The sequence below is a fragment of the Anas platyrhynchos genome, chromosome Z (assembly GCF_047663525.1).
Source record: "Anas platyrhynchos isolate ZD024472 breed Pekin duck chromosome Z, IASCAAS_PekinDuck_T2T, whole genome shotgun sequence".
Lineage (NCBI taxonomy): Eukaryota > Metazoa > Chordata > Aves > Anseriformes > Anatidae > Anas > Anas platyrhynchos.
In genome coordinates this window covers 4,740,138-4,754,001 of record NC_092621.1, presented here as the reverse complement: position 1 = coordinate 4,754,001, position 13,864 = coordinate 4,740,138, and the positions used below count along the sequence as shown (strand labels likewise).

The following is a 13,864-nucleotide window of genomic DNA, read 5'->3' as shown; positions in this document are numbered from 1 at the left end:
ACACCTCTTTGAAATGGATTGAAGTGGACAACATAGCATAGTCCATTTTAATGCTATAAAGTCTATAAGATGTTTGTGAGACAAAAGTTATGTAAGTCACAGTTTTGTGATAAGTTAAGCTTATTAATTTTAGTTATATATGTCAACCTTCTGACACTAACATCCAGATAGAAAGTTATCTTCATGGCCCAGAGGAGGAAGCAAACAAATGCATCATTTTGTAGAGAGATTAGTTCAATTTATTTTGTTAGGGCAGGTGAAGCTTACCAAATATGGCAAGAGCTAGCCCACAGAACTTGAGCCTATGTGGCCAGTAGCAACTGACATAGTGACCTACAAGAAGATCCCTTATTTTCTGTGTTACTCAATATCTCCAAGTCAGCACACACTATATCTCCTTCTATACTTGCCTTTCCATTTTCACCTCATCCCACAGCAGCTAGATAAAAACAGGAATGTATATAGTAATAATATCCTAAACAGTTGCTGATAGCACAGCACTTCCCCTGATTTGAATATTTAATTTCAGATTCATAAATTTAGATTTGGAAACAAACCATCAAGAAATACACAATAAGTGTTATATTTTTGAGAATATTGTTATTGTTATCATGTTATATGAGAAAGTATTCTATCCATGTGGTGTGGTTTCTCTCTTTTTTTTTTTTTTTTTCCCCATTTCCACTCTATCAAGTTCTGTGTATTAGTATTTCCTTGTGAACAATGGTTACTAAAACACACAGGTGCACTAAGTTCTCCAAGAAAGATGTCAGATGGAAGAAAAATTTTAATTCTGTAGATAAAATCCATTGTTTGCAGAACAAGAGAGTTTAATCCTTTTACACACAGCTACAGTCTCTAGCTATGTGGCTGTGTCTGATGTGTGATATGTACGTCCAGATGCAGCAACAGATACCTCTCACTGGAGAATGAGGCATGATGCAGATCAATTATGAGATCTATCAACAGTTCTCCTTCTGGCAATGACAGCATTTACAGTGTGCTGGGGCTCTGCTTAATGTTGAAGTTTCAAAAGCGAGAAAAGGCTTGTCTGCTATTTTCAGATTCTGAAAAACAAAAACATATCAGGGTCAGAGCCTAGGTTATAAAATTGTATCCCAAAGCCTGTGAGTTTCAGAAAGTTATGAAGTGGAGAGAAAAGGTGCAACAAACCTTCACAGACTGTAACTGTAGATCTTGATAGCTCTCCCAGCTGCAAAGTTTAAATGAAAAAATATGATTTGTATTTCTTCCTTTTAAAAAGAGCTACCACGGTTAAGATCAAATTCAATAATACACTAAAGAGAAAAAATAGTTCAAAAATAAAGTATGTGACAGTGCTAGGTTAATGATTGGACTTGGTCTTAGAGTTGTTTTTTGGTGTGTGTTTTTTTTTTTTTTTTTTCCAAATTAAGTGATTCTATGAATGCAAGAATAGATTTGAATTATAGCAAAAGTTACATAATTAATGATGACATACTTGTAATTAGTATTTCTATATAACAATGTTAACAGCAAATTAATTTTATGTCACGATTCTGTTGAATTACTTCTTACTCAAGAAGAGCTAGAAGGCTGAGTGTAGGATTTCCTCTCTGTCACTTTGAAGTTTATGCTGAAAACCTCACTGGACAACCAAGAGCAATGCTATAGTTGGATTTTCTTCCCACATACGTTTCTCAGGAAAAAATAATTAGTTGTGATTGGGATTTATCTTACCTGATCCTCAATGCACTAAGTATGATAAACCTTTACTTCCTTTAGTCAAAAGAACAGATGACAAGTGTATCTATCTTGAAGTGCATTTCTAAGAAAACTTGCTATATTTCTCCATTGTTTAAAAAGGAAGACTGGATAAGTAGTTTCAACTGGAGAAAAGTTAGTCGAGTCAAATCTAAATGATAGTTGCATTGAGAGGATGCAATCACAGTAAAGATGAAGATACAAAGACATCAAGTGAAGCCAAAGAAAATGAAATTGAGAGTTGTACTTCAAATATCAGTACAAACAGTGTAACTTGGCTTGGGCTCATACTGCTGTTCCAGAGTCTTCCAATGTTATCCAGCTCATTCTGAAGCCACAACTACACCCAGGAAACCTTCTAACTCCACAAGCTCAACCAACTGCACTGAGTAGACTTCATGGGAGTTTTGTCACTTAAAATCCATGAAATGGACTCTGATGATGACCACATTTTCAGTACTGAAAATCAGCACTGAAAGAATCTATTCCAGTAGGTCTAACCAGCTTAAAATTCTGTTGAAAGGGTTTAAAATGAAAGACTATAATGAAAACAGCCAGTTTTTTTTTTTGAATTCCAGGCTTCAGCACCTTTCCAGGAGAGGTACGTCAAATTTGAGACTCTAGGAAACTGTCTTGCTTTATTTACCTTTCTTTCATAATTTATTACTACTCATTTCCCCAAAACACTTATAGGTCATATGATGAAAACCACTCAACTGCTCTGTTTTTTTGTTTGTTTGTTTTTTTGTTTGTTTTGTGTTAGTGTTTTTTGTTTGTTTGTTTGTTTGTTTTTTCTCCTTAAAGTCTACAGTCTCTGATCAGTGGCTTTCAGTCAGCTATATGACGCTTTAATATATTTTTCCTCTACTGTCTCTTTATCAGAATCAGAACTAAAACAGAACAGAACTGGAGCAGATATATTTTAAATACTTTTTCAAAGTTATATATCAGAATGAACTGAAAAGCTGCACCAAATGAAGCAATTTGTTTTCCAACTAACAGTTCTGTAGGGAACATTAGATATCAAACGAATTAGGGGATTTCCAAATCATTAGACTTTTTTTTTTTTTTTTTATGGTATATGTAGCATTTCCTTGGCTCTGTTTAGGTTGCTTTTCCTAAGCTTTAAGAAAAACACTTCAGAAAACAAAAAGACCACAAAATATTCAGAGAAAGAATTTCAACAAGTTCTTGTCTATAAAGAAGAGACTTCAATTCAGTGAGCTGTTTTTTGTTGTTTGTTACTTCTTATCATGCTAAAAACAAATCAAAGGACAAGAAAACTTAAAACAGGGAGGATGATTCCTGTGCACAGGAGAACAGATAGACATGTTTTCTCTGAGGCAAGTAACATATTGCAAAGAGATAGACAAGGTTGCAGTGGGAGTCCAATTAAGAGAACTATACAGTGAAGGCACAACCGTCTTTCACCATCTCAACCAAAAAATGTCAGGCTGCACTGAGAGGAATGGATAATTAAAGGAAATAGAGGGCCACTACAAAATGACCTGATACACTTTTTTTTTTTTTTAGTGGATGACTAGTTGAGTATGACTGAACTGAATGAATTTGGACTTTCAATCAATTCTATAGTGAAGAAAGGAAACTAGAAACTGGAAGCATCCATTCACTGTGTCCTCCAAAGACCTTTATACAATGCAATGCAACACACAATTAGACACATCACAAGATTTAATGAAACTGCACTAAAGCAAGAACATAACACTACTTTAGTCAATATTTCAGTGCACTAAACTTCTACCTGACTTTCCTGAGGTCTCTGTTCTCAGCTAGACTGCTTACTGACTCAACAACAATAAAAGAATGCATATCCGTTTTCCAAACAGTTATATAGGACTGTAGTTTTCTGGAGAGTTATTTACAAGCATTTAAACCCTTCAAATAAATAAATAAATAAATAAATAGAATTCCTCTGCTAAAACTTTGTGGTTTCTCATTAAGTAAAGAGAATTACATTAGGCCACAGACATTATCCATAATCTGTTAGTTTAATGCCAGGCATAATTAAGTCACTTTAATTTGGTTCCTTTTGGATTTAAGACAAGCATAGCTACTCTTCACATTTTCAATGACTTGTTTCACCTGTATGCTGAGGAACGTTATAGTTTCATGAGGTAAAAATGGTAATTTTAATATAGTTTATGGAAAGAACATCTCTTTACACCCTTCACCCTTCACAATTTTGATAATCACCTCAGTCCTTTAGAATACACTTCTTTTTGTGTGTTTTGTTTTGCTTTGGGTAGCAAGCCAGACTATTTGTGGGTTTGGTTGTTGTTTTGTTTTTTCTTATTGGGACATTTAATCATTAGAAAATTAGAAGCAATAGTTATAAACACATTCTCTTCACAAGTTATAACGGGCTTTTGAACAAAAGACTTTTAAAACTATTTTTGTTCTGTATGTACACTTTATTTTCATAAATAATTTTCAGAATTGTCATAGGTTAATAAACCGTATCGTTACACGAACACCTACCCGAGCATATATATACAAGTCTCTGATCTCACAGTAAAATCTGACAATCTGATTACACAGCCTGACAGACTTTTCTCTAAAGGTCCTCTAAAGCAGGAAGATTTGTGCCTTACTCACTATAAGGTTTAAGCACCATATCAATAAAAACCTTATTAGGTAATCCTGCGTGGGTTTTGTTTATTTTCCAGTATTAGACATTTTTTCCACAATCCCACAGAAAGAGAAAACTCAAGGTTGTTATTACACTGTTGTCACTTCCTCTGAGGAAGATAGTTAAGCATGAATGTCATGCCCATTCTATATAAAGGGTCTCTAGATAAATGCAGCCCCAATCATATTCTCAATAAAAGAAAAACTTCTAGATCAGGTCCTTAACATTATTCTGCAACAGGCCTCATCAAAATATATTGCCATCTGGATATAGCCATTGCAACAAAATACATGTACTTAATGCATTCAGTACTGTTAATCAAGTCTATTCATTTTAAGATACAAAGTCCCTATAATTATTTTATAACATTACTATCTTGTACTTATACATTCTGAAACAAAAATGCTATAATGGCAATCTTTTCACTGAATTAAACCATTACATGTTTTGTTGTCTTTATGAAGGATTCAAGTAGCCTTGGTGGCAATTGTTTCATTTTTTATTTTTCTTTCTTCTGTCTTTTCAGCCACCTTTTCTGTCAGAAAACTATGCTAAGTTACCAAGCTATTCATTTCTGGCATAGAAAAAAAAAACTAAACTGTTCTTAAAAACAATGATACCTTACAATATCATCTTTTATTGCTTTCCCAAGCATCTTGTTAATTCCTTAAAATCTCCTTTTGAATAAGTCATTCTGGATTTTTTTTTAAATTATTTTTTTCAAATAGCAAATTTATAAATTCATAAAAAAATAAATCTTCTAATTAAAATAGCAAGTATTATTTCTGACACTGAATGGCATTCAGTACATCTGATACCTGCCCAGCATATGAGCAAGACTCATCTTTCACTTGCAATGAAAAGATTTCATCTTATTTTTGATGCTTTATGCAGACTACCCTAACTATTCTGTCTGATGTTGGTGGCTGGGTTATTGCAGAATTTTTTATTTTTTTTTTCCTCTGAGCAGGGGGTAAAGAATGAATGAGCTTGTAAAGAGAACTTCATTTCCAAATTGGCATTGGTTAGTCTCCTGTGATTACTGGGAACACTTCAAATGTACAGAAACTCCTATAAATTCAGGCAGAATGCCAGCAGAGGAAGTTGAGAAGTTTCTAAGTTCGTTTTAATATTGTACTTGTGTTTAAGTGATAATAAAATGCAAAGAAAATATTAGGATCATGAATGCTTTCTTTTCTAAAGCTCTAAAACAGAAGGTTTCCTACAACCTTTGTCTCTAATTCCCAATTTTCAGGCTTACAATTGCCTAAAGTATTATTCTTTCTAAGGATCCATTCTAATGATTAAGGGAAATCAGTGTCTACAGTGAACTTCAGCAATGCTGTCTTTCAATAATTGAGAGCAAAATTTTTAGATTTGCCAAAGACCAATACAAGCCATACCGTTTTGCTCTGCAGTGGTCTTTCTTCTATTCAGCTCATGTTATGAAATCTGTAAGTATGGCAAATCAAGAATGTATGCATTTTGCTCCTTGTGTAAAGTTTTTTATACTGTATCAAAAACATTGATGCAGCAAATTGATACTCTGGGGGTACTATCAGAAGTAAGAGCATAGTCTTCCATAAGTAATACTTGGTTTTGGTAATGTGTGGATCATACGCACTGTAGAGTGAAAGTGCAATGCCTGTGAAACAAAAGATTAGTCCTTCATTTTGACTCTAAATCGATGCAGAACACACATGACAATCTGAGAGCACCATCTCAAAAGTTCGTGGTTATGTTGTCAGGTATTCATCTAGTTTTAGCTCTGGCAGCTTCTACTCACATATTTATAGCCATATATAATGGAGTAGATATGTATTACTGCCATATTATGGGGAGGAAAGCTGCTCAACAATTTCATGTCAACGCGAGGCTCTGAGTCTTATTTTATCCCAATGTTGCAAGCCTGAACAGAGGGACAACTGATCTTGTTAGATCACTGGGTAGCAAGTACTCAAGAGCCTATACTCAGGAATCCCTGTGAATTATGCAGAGCAACTTTATGTCTCAGACACCTTCGCCCATAAAGCAAACTAAGAATAGTTATGTTTTTTAGCCCTCACAGCAAAACAAGTTTATGTTTCAAGACACAAACAACAGTGTTCTAGCCCTGATCTCTTCAAGGGATCTCTGTCGCCCCTAGGAAACATCGACCAAAAGAGAAGCCTATGGAAGAATGAACTGTACACTAGTAATATCCTGACTTTATCCCCAGGTTCTCTAATCCTATTCTTATTACCTACAAGATAATAGAACAGAAGGCATTTAGTTTGGATGCCATCCTCCTCATTTCTAGATCACAGTGTGTTAATATGGAAAACCACCCTCAGAAAAGCCCTGGAAGCTAAGAAGTTCCCCCAGGCCCATTTACATCTATAGCCTGGGATTAATCTGTGTTACTTTAAGCACATTAAATCTGCACAATCTAAGTCCTAAAACAAACCTGCTTTTTCTTGTAAAACAGAAATTATATTATGAACAGCATTCCAAAACTTACCATTTGAGAATTCGGACTGTGTTGTAGTTTCAAATCTTTACATCAGCATCACTGTTGGGACAAATAATTAGAAATTTAGTTCTATTCACAATTACAAAACTGTTTACATATTGTCAAAATGATATAAAGCATATTTCCTACTTACTCTGGTACACAAAAACAATATTGAAAATTAAGTAAAACCTTGAACCAACACAAACAGTGAAGCTGGAATCAAATACCAACATCTTCAAATTCTCACCTTGACAAATCAAATAGTTTCAACATTACTTTAAAAAAAATAGTTATTTTGAATTCTGAAAGTGTGATCAGAATTTCTCCAAAAAATTCTCCAAAGCTGTTTTTCCTGAGATAACTTTATATTTTGGTTAGCTTCAAATACAGATTCTTGTAGAATTCTGCTTTTCAAGAAAAAGCTTTTTAGCAGGGTCTTGCTAGCACTATCTCACAAAGTGAATCAGAGATCTCTTTCCCTTGCTGGCCCCACTCATTAGGCAGAGCAAATCTCTGAACACAGCTCTCCAAAGCACTGCAGAAGTTATGACCTAAGCATCATTGCACTGCCTTGGGTGTGTGCTGTGCATGCTCCTTGTTACTTGATATTACTGCTCTCCCATTTATCTGAGAAGATAATCATCATAAGATGCTATTTTAAGTCTTCTAGCTTATATTGGAGTTATGTAATTTTCTGATAACCTAGTTACCAGACAATACATTTTCATAAAGATCTGGTAAAAGCAAATACATCCACTTCACCAGTAGAACCTGTATTTTCATTCAGCTGGGACTGTCTGCTCTCAAAATCCACAGCTTTCCCTCCTCAACACCCAACTCTTTGCACCAGTTACTAAACTAGGTGAATGCATCTGATAGAGCATTACTTCCTGTGCTTGCAGAGAAGGTGAATCCAGACAACAGCACCTCAACACAGCCAGGCAAGACATTGGATCAGACACCAATGAGCAATGGGTAGATGCTAATAGCTTCACGTGCAGTCTGACATCTGCACAGCTACTTGAGGGAATTGTCTTTCATCAAGATTTCTGGGGTTTAGAGCAATTACTGCACCCTGATCCAGACAGGAATTAGTAATCTAGGCCGACCAACAGGGCTCCAGAAGAAGCTGTGCTTTTGATCAAAAGAGTAGAAAGAAATGGTGAGGACGAAGCACAATGGAGCAATATAGAATGGGGATTATAGGAAGCCATGTTTCTTTTCAGCTCAGATAGCAAACACCAATTCAGATAATATATAGCTCATTTAAATTTATTGCATTGAATGAAAGTGACATGAACACTACGCACCTTGCCATAGTTTTTTCATTCATTACTATAGGCCAGTTTCAGAAATTCATATTAAAAATAAATAAATAAATATGGTATTGTATACCTAATGACTTACTGTAAATATTTTAGTTGAATTGCCTTTATTCCTGTTTCATATCAATTTTATGGACTATATTTCAGAGAGGATTCATATTGAGTATTGTCTGTTTTATAAAGGATTATATATATATATACTGTAGATTTAGGCAAAGGGCAAATTCAGTTAAGTGCCCATGGATGAATGATATTTTTGCAGCACCATTTATATATAACAAAGATATCAGCTAGGGGATTCTAGGACAGGCATTATTTTTTGCATCAAGTTTTAATCGTAAAAATTGATGACGGCTGACAGCATAATCTTTTCACAAATATTTCTTAGCTCTGAGTACCGTAACTCTTGTGTTTCTACATCACAATCTTACCAATGAGAAGGCAAAACGGCCAGGCAAGCATGAGTTTAAGCACTTTCATAACAGTTCTTAGCAACACTCATGTACATACGGGTTTGTGTTTTTTCAGTTCAGCTTTATGATTGCTCAGAAATACATAGCACTGACACCTTCCAACAGAGAGCAGACTGACCATTAAATCCTTTATGGAAACAGTCATTTACAGTCAGAATAAAACAGATCATAAGCATGCATACTACACACATGTGAATACAGGGATTCAGTCCCCACCAGCTTTGTGCTCTTTGCCATGAGATTCTGCACACACACACAGATGTAAACAGAAAAGGATACTTGTGATCAATATTTCTCTTGAGCTAGGAGATACACCTCCTGATAATTTACACTTAGACTTTTATACCAACCTCTTTATGCCACCACTAACTTCAGAAGATAACATACTCAGCTTTGTACCATAGAAACTCAAGATCATATTGATGCTTTTGTTATTCTGGTTGCTAAAGAACAGAGTGACAAACACAATATAATTTTATTTTATTTTATTTTATTTATTTTATTTTATTTTATATTTTATTTTATTTTATTTTATTTTATTTTATTTTATTATTTTATTTTTAATACTTGATTCTAAACTAAGTACTTTAAGAACTTATTACACTTCAGGGTGAACTGAACTGTTTTCATAGCCCAAGTCTTCAGACTATTCCTTTTCTGCAACAATCCATGCTTATTCTACTTCTTATTAGATTTAAAGAGGATAAGAAAAAAGCACTTTTCTGAGCCGGAGATGGCCTCAGTCCAACTCTCTGCTTGAAGGTGAGATATGGGCTTTTGTGTTTCGTTGGGAAAGTTTTGCATAGTTCCAGAGCTGGTTATCAAACAAAGCACAAGTAGGAAGGTGATGCATCTCCAAGTACCCAGTAATCCCAACAACAGGATATTTACCTGAAACAGAGTCAGAGTAACAACTTATGCCAGCACACTTCATCTCAAATGTCATTCAATGAATATAATATAGACCAAAAAATGAACTTCTCTTCTTTAATTTAGATCTAAATAACTCCACCTAAAAGGTCTATGAAAACGGTTTCCTTTTGAAACTATCTTAGGCTTCTAAACAAGAAAAAATCATAGTACAGTTTCGATCCCTATAACACATCTTCTGAGCTCCATATAATGTTGGTAGCTACCTTTTCCTACGCAGAAGACTGCCTCTGTTAGAATGCCATGTCAAGCTTGCCTCTGTGGGCTGTGAACACACCCCCTCGGGACAGATAGGCAGGCCCAGTGATCAGATATGCTTAGTAACAAGATTTTTCTATCCTGAATAAATGTGAATATTAAGAAATACCCATTAAAATTCTGCACCCGCAATGAATCTGGTAGATAATACATGTATATTACCTCTCCATAAGGAATATTTCAATATCATTATCCAAGAGACAGTCATTTGGCCACTTCAAGCTACCTTACCCTGAAATTTGGCATAAGCTTGCTTTTAACTTAATTTTATTTTTATAGATTTATTCAGAGATGGATGAACTTTTATTGTGAAATTTCAGAGCTGCTCCAGTTCCACGGACCACGATTTTCCACTGAGCATTGAAGGATCATTTGTACATTGATCTCTGGCTTTGTAATGTTGGCTTTAGGGAGGCAGGGATAAAGCACAAGTTTGCTGCTGAGTATGTTAAAGTACTCTATTTGTTCATTGTATATTTTACACATTAGCTGTATGGTAGTAGTTCCTCCAAATTATGAATAACATATTAAACAGAATTCAACAAAGGCAATCTTTGAAAGATTCAACAGAGAAAGTTATAGCTATTTAAATGTGGTGTTAATATATACCATAGCTTTATGTAAATGCCTCTTCATTTACCTTCCAGCTTCATAAGGCACCTCAATTACTCTTTGCCCAGAGAGGCTGTGAAACATCCTCTGTTTTTGTTACTCAAACAAACAGCCAGAGGTTGGTTGGACATCAGGTTCAGCTAATTGAACAGAAATGCTACTAGGCATGACATAAGAAATTGCTGAACATGACCAACATTGTAAGGAGTGAAAAAAAAAAAAAAGTTACAGATAGTGAGGGAGGGATTGAACTCTCAAGTGGTCAAGGGGGAGTCAGAAATGGCTAAATTTCACATACAGGAGGGAAGCACTGGGGACCTTTGTGGGAGCCAAGCTTTGCAGAGATGGAGTTTCAGAAAAAAGGTATCAGTAAAAGCATGCGAGGATAAGGTTACCTAGGTAACGGAACCAAAAATTTCAAATTTGGGTATGGATATATCAAAATTGACTCTGAGGATGAAGGCAAGGAGAATAATAGAGGTACATGTAGGTTGCCTGGCTAGGCAAAACTCAAGGCAAAGAAAAAGGAGGTACCACGGCAGCAAAAAATGAGGGCTGACAAGCAGGAAAATGAGTAAGTATGCGAGTTACATTACACAGGTTGACTGACAGCTCTGTACTTACTCACAAAGCCTGGAGCACAGCAAAAAAACAAACCAGTCATTCTGATCATACCCAAGGTTAAGCTTCCCTTTCCCAGTCCTCCTGCCCAGGAGCAAAAGCTGCTTTCCCTGGATAGCGGGGGAGCACTTGAGATGAATGAACAGAGCATGCCAGGGTCCTCAAATCAGGCCTTACAGCATCAGCCTTGCCCCAGTCACTTGCTAACAGTGAAATCTCAACTGTCCTTCAGGGAATTTTGTATATAAAAGAGCACACTTAACCCTCACAGCCTTTGTTCAAAGCAAATTTAGGACCCATCACACAAAGTAAAATTTTATTAATGTTGGAATAAATATTCATTAGTCAATGTGACTCAAAACAGTCTAAAATAAGGTGTATTGTTTACACTGAGGAGAAAAACAACCAAAAGAAATGTGCAAATGCAGGCTATATATAACTTTGTGTGTTGATCTTAAGTAATGCCACACTTCTACCTCTGTTGACAACATTTTACTCATGTGCACTTTCCTCACACTGATTTACTTAACTCTAACTTTTACTGCTGCTAAATATCACTTCTGATTTTAACCTGGAATAATTCTTTGTTGTTATATGCCTATTTGTGATTCACATCCATTTTCTTCTCCATATATATCCATCGCAGCATACAGCTTTGAGGGATTTATCTCAAGAAAATACGGTCCCCAGAGCAACATTAGTACCCTGGAGAACAGTGGAAAATAATAACTCATAACAGAAGTTAGTAGCTACTACTGATGTTGTTAAGCTTTATCTTATGCTACTGAAAGGTAAATTGAGGCTAGAATACTGTTTATTTGCCCTACAAATCAACATACTCAGGCAGCTCAGATACAGACATGGAGGTTTCCCTGTCCATCTGTTAGTAACCAACTAGAAACTTTCATTCATACCATCCTAAAGGCAATCTCATTTGGAGGGTATTACTGAAACAGAATCAATATTGCTGCTGATACTCTGAAACACTTAATACTTGTTTCCTTAAAACCAGATATGTTTTCAGAGCCATGTAAAATATTTACAGCAACTGTCAGAGAAAATATATAGTTATCTCCATGGCTGTCTTCAAGCCTAAATTAAATCTTGCTGTCATGATACAGTACCCTTGGTTGGTTAGGAAAAACAAAACAAAACAACAACAACAACACAGACACGAACCTAATAGCCATAGTATTAATATTTTTAAAAAATCATTCTGTTTCTCTAGAAATTTCAAAAGATTCAAGAGACAGTGGTCTTACATTCCTCTTTTGTTCATTTTGACCTTCTGCAACATGGACTTCATGCTTTTTTTTTTTTTTTTTCCTATATTCAGTGTTTCCATTAGAATCAAAGACTTTCATAAGGCAGTATTTCTTATGTGGGGAAAAAAAAAAAAAAAAAAAAAGGATCTTTCTGCAACATTTATTTATATCAGAAACACTATTCTAATTTATTTTTGCAAATTAACTGAAAATCCAGACTCCCATGCCTCAGAGCTGCTATGGAGTGCACCCTTAACCCTGTACACAGCCACAGCCCTCAGGAAAGTGCCTGCAGTTTTTTAGTTTTTTTTGTTTGTTTGTTTTGTTTTGTTTTGTTTTTATCTTACATTCCTGCACATCTCACTTCAGACCAAACTCTGTGCTGCATTGTCCACTAAAAGACCTCTAACTGCTCAGTCCCTTAAAAGCCCTCACAAGAGATTACCTAAAGAGGAACACCACTGAATTATGGATGAATCTTCCTTCTTAAGGACAAGAGGAAACAGGATTTCCAGTCAGGCCCAACTCGTTCTTCAGTGGCATCTCACTCTAGGCCTCCTGCAGAAAGACCCCACAGCTTCATGAGGCAGCTTTCTGCTCTCTACAACAGGTGGTTTATGAACTCAAACCACCTGACCGTACCTGGGATCTCCACCACTGCAACCACCACAGCTGCACAGCATAGCAAGAGCAGGCTCCAGTGCACCCCAGGGACAAAGATTGTGTACCAGTGGTGTTTGTGTGCCAAAGACTTCGCAACACTGAGCTGTGTTACTGACCTTGGCCTGTTGGAGAACCAGACAGAGCTCTGGCTGTGAGGCCTGGGACTGCTACTGCCCATCTAGCACTTGGTGGAGGGCAGCTCCCAGAAGAAAAAGCTGCAAGCGGCATGGTCTGGCAACAGCGGGAAGAAAACACTCCTACCTGTGACTTCAGAGTAAATAAAGTGCTATTGTCGCTAAGAGCCAGTGGTTTATTGGAACCAGCTATGCTTAAACCTTGTGTCTGCATAGAGGAGGAGTGTGGTAATTATTGAAGATAAGTTTCTCCTGGGGAGAGAAAGTTATAGCTATTTAAATGTGGTGATAAAATATATGTTATGCATTATATATATTATATTATGTATAATATATATATATATATGTTAAAAAAAAATAAAATCTGCTGCCCTGCCCTTATTCCCTGGGAGGTTTGGTGCCTGCTGTAAGGCCAGGCTCCAGGATAGTGCTGGAGCTTGCCCAGGTCTTGAACTATTACAGCTGTTCCACGTGTGCCAGTGTTTATCAGGGTGACTACAGAGTGTGGGGGGCAGGGGTAAGGTAAATGGCCTACACGGTGTCTCCTCAGGCCTGTTGCTGCAGGGTGAAGGCTTGAGCAGAAGTGGACTCAGGCAAACGCCTGATTGTGTCACTGGTGGTATAAGCACAGCTTTTGCTTCTATGACCAGCTATTCTCTGGTTAAGTATGAAGTACTTCAAATCCACAATTGCCAA

At 36.2% G+C, this 13,864-nt stretch overlaps 1 long non-coding RNA gene across 1 annotated transcript; it reads right to left on the bottom strand.

The window, feature by feature from the left end:
• Positions 1–388: 388 nt before the first annotated feature.
• LOC110354022 (uncharacterized) lies at positions 389–12,949 on the bottom strand. The gene is made up of 4 exons (XR_002405386.4): positions 12,817–12,949; positions 6,894–6,944; positions 1,174–1,213; positions 389–1,067 (listed from the first exon to the last, which is right to left on the bottom strand). It is a non-coding gene; the product is annotated as an uncharacterized lncRNA (long non-coding RNA).
• Between the last annotated feature and the right edge of the window lie 915 nt (positions 12,950–13,864).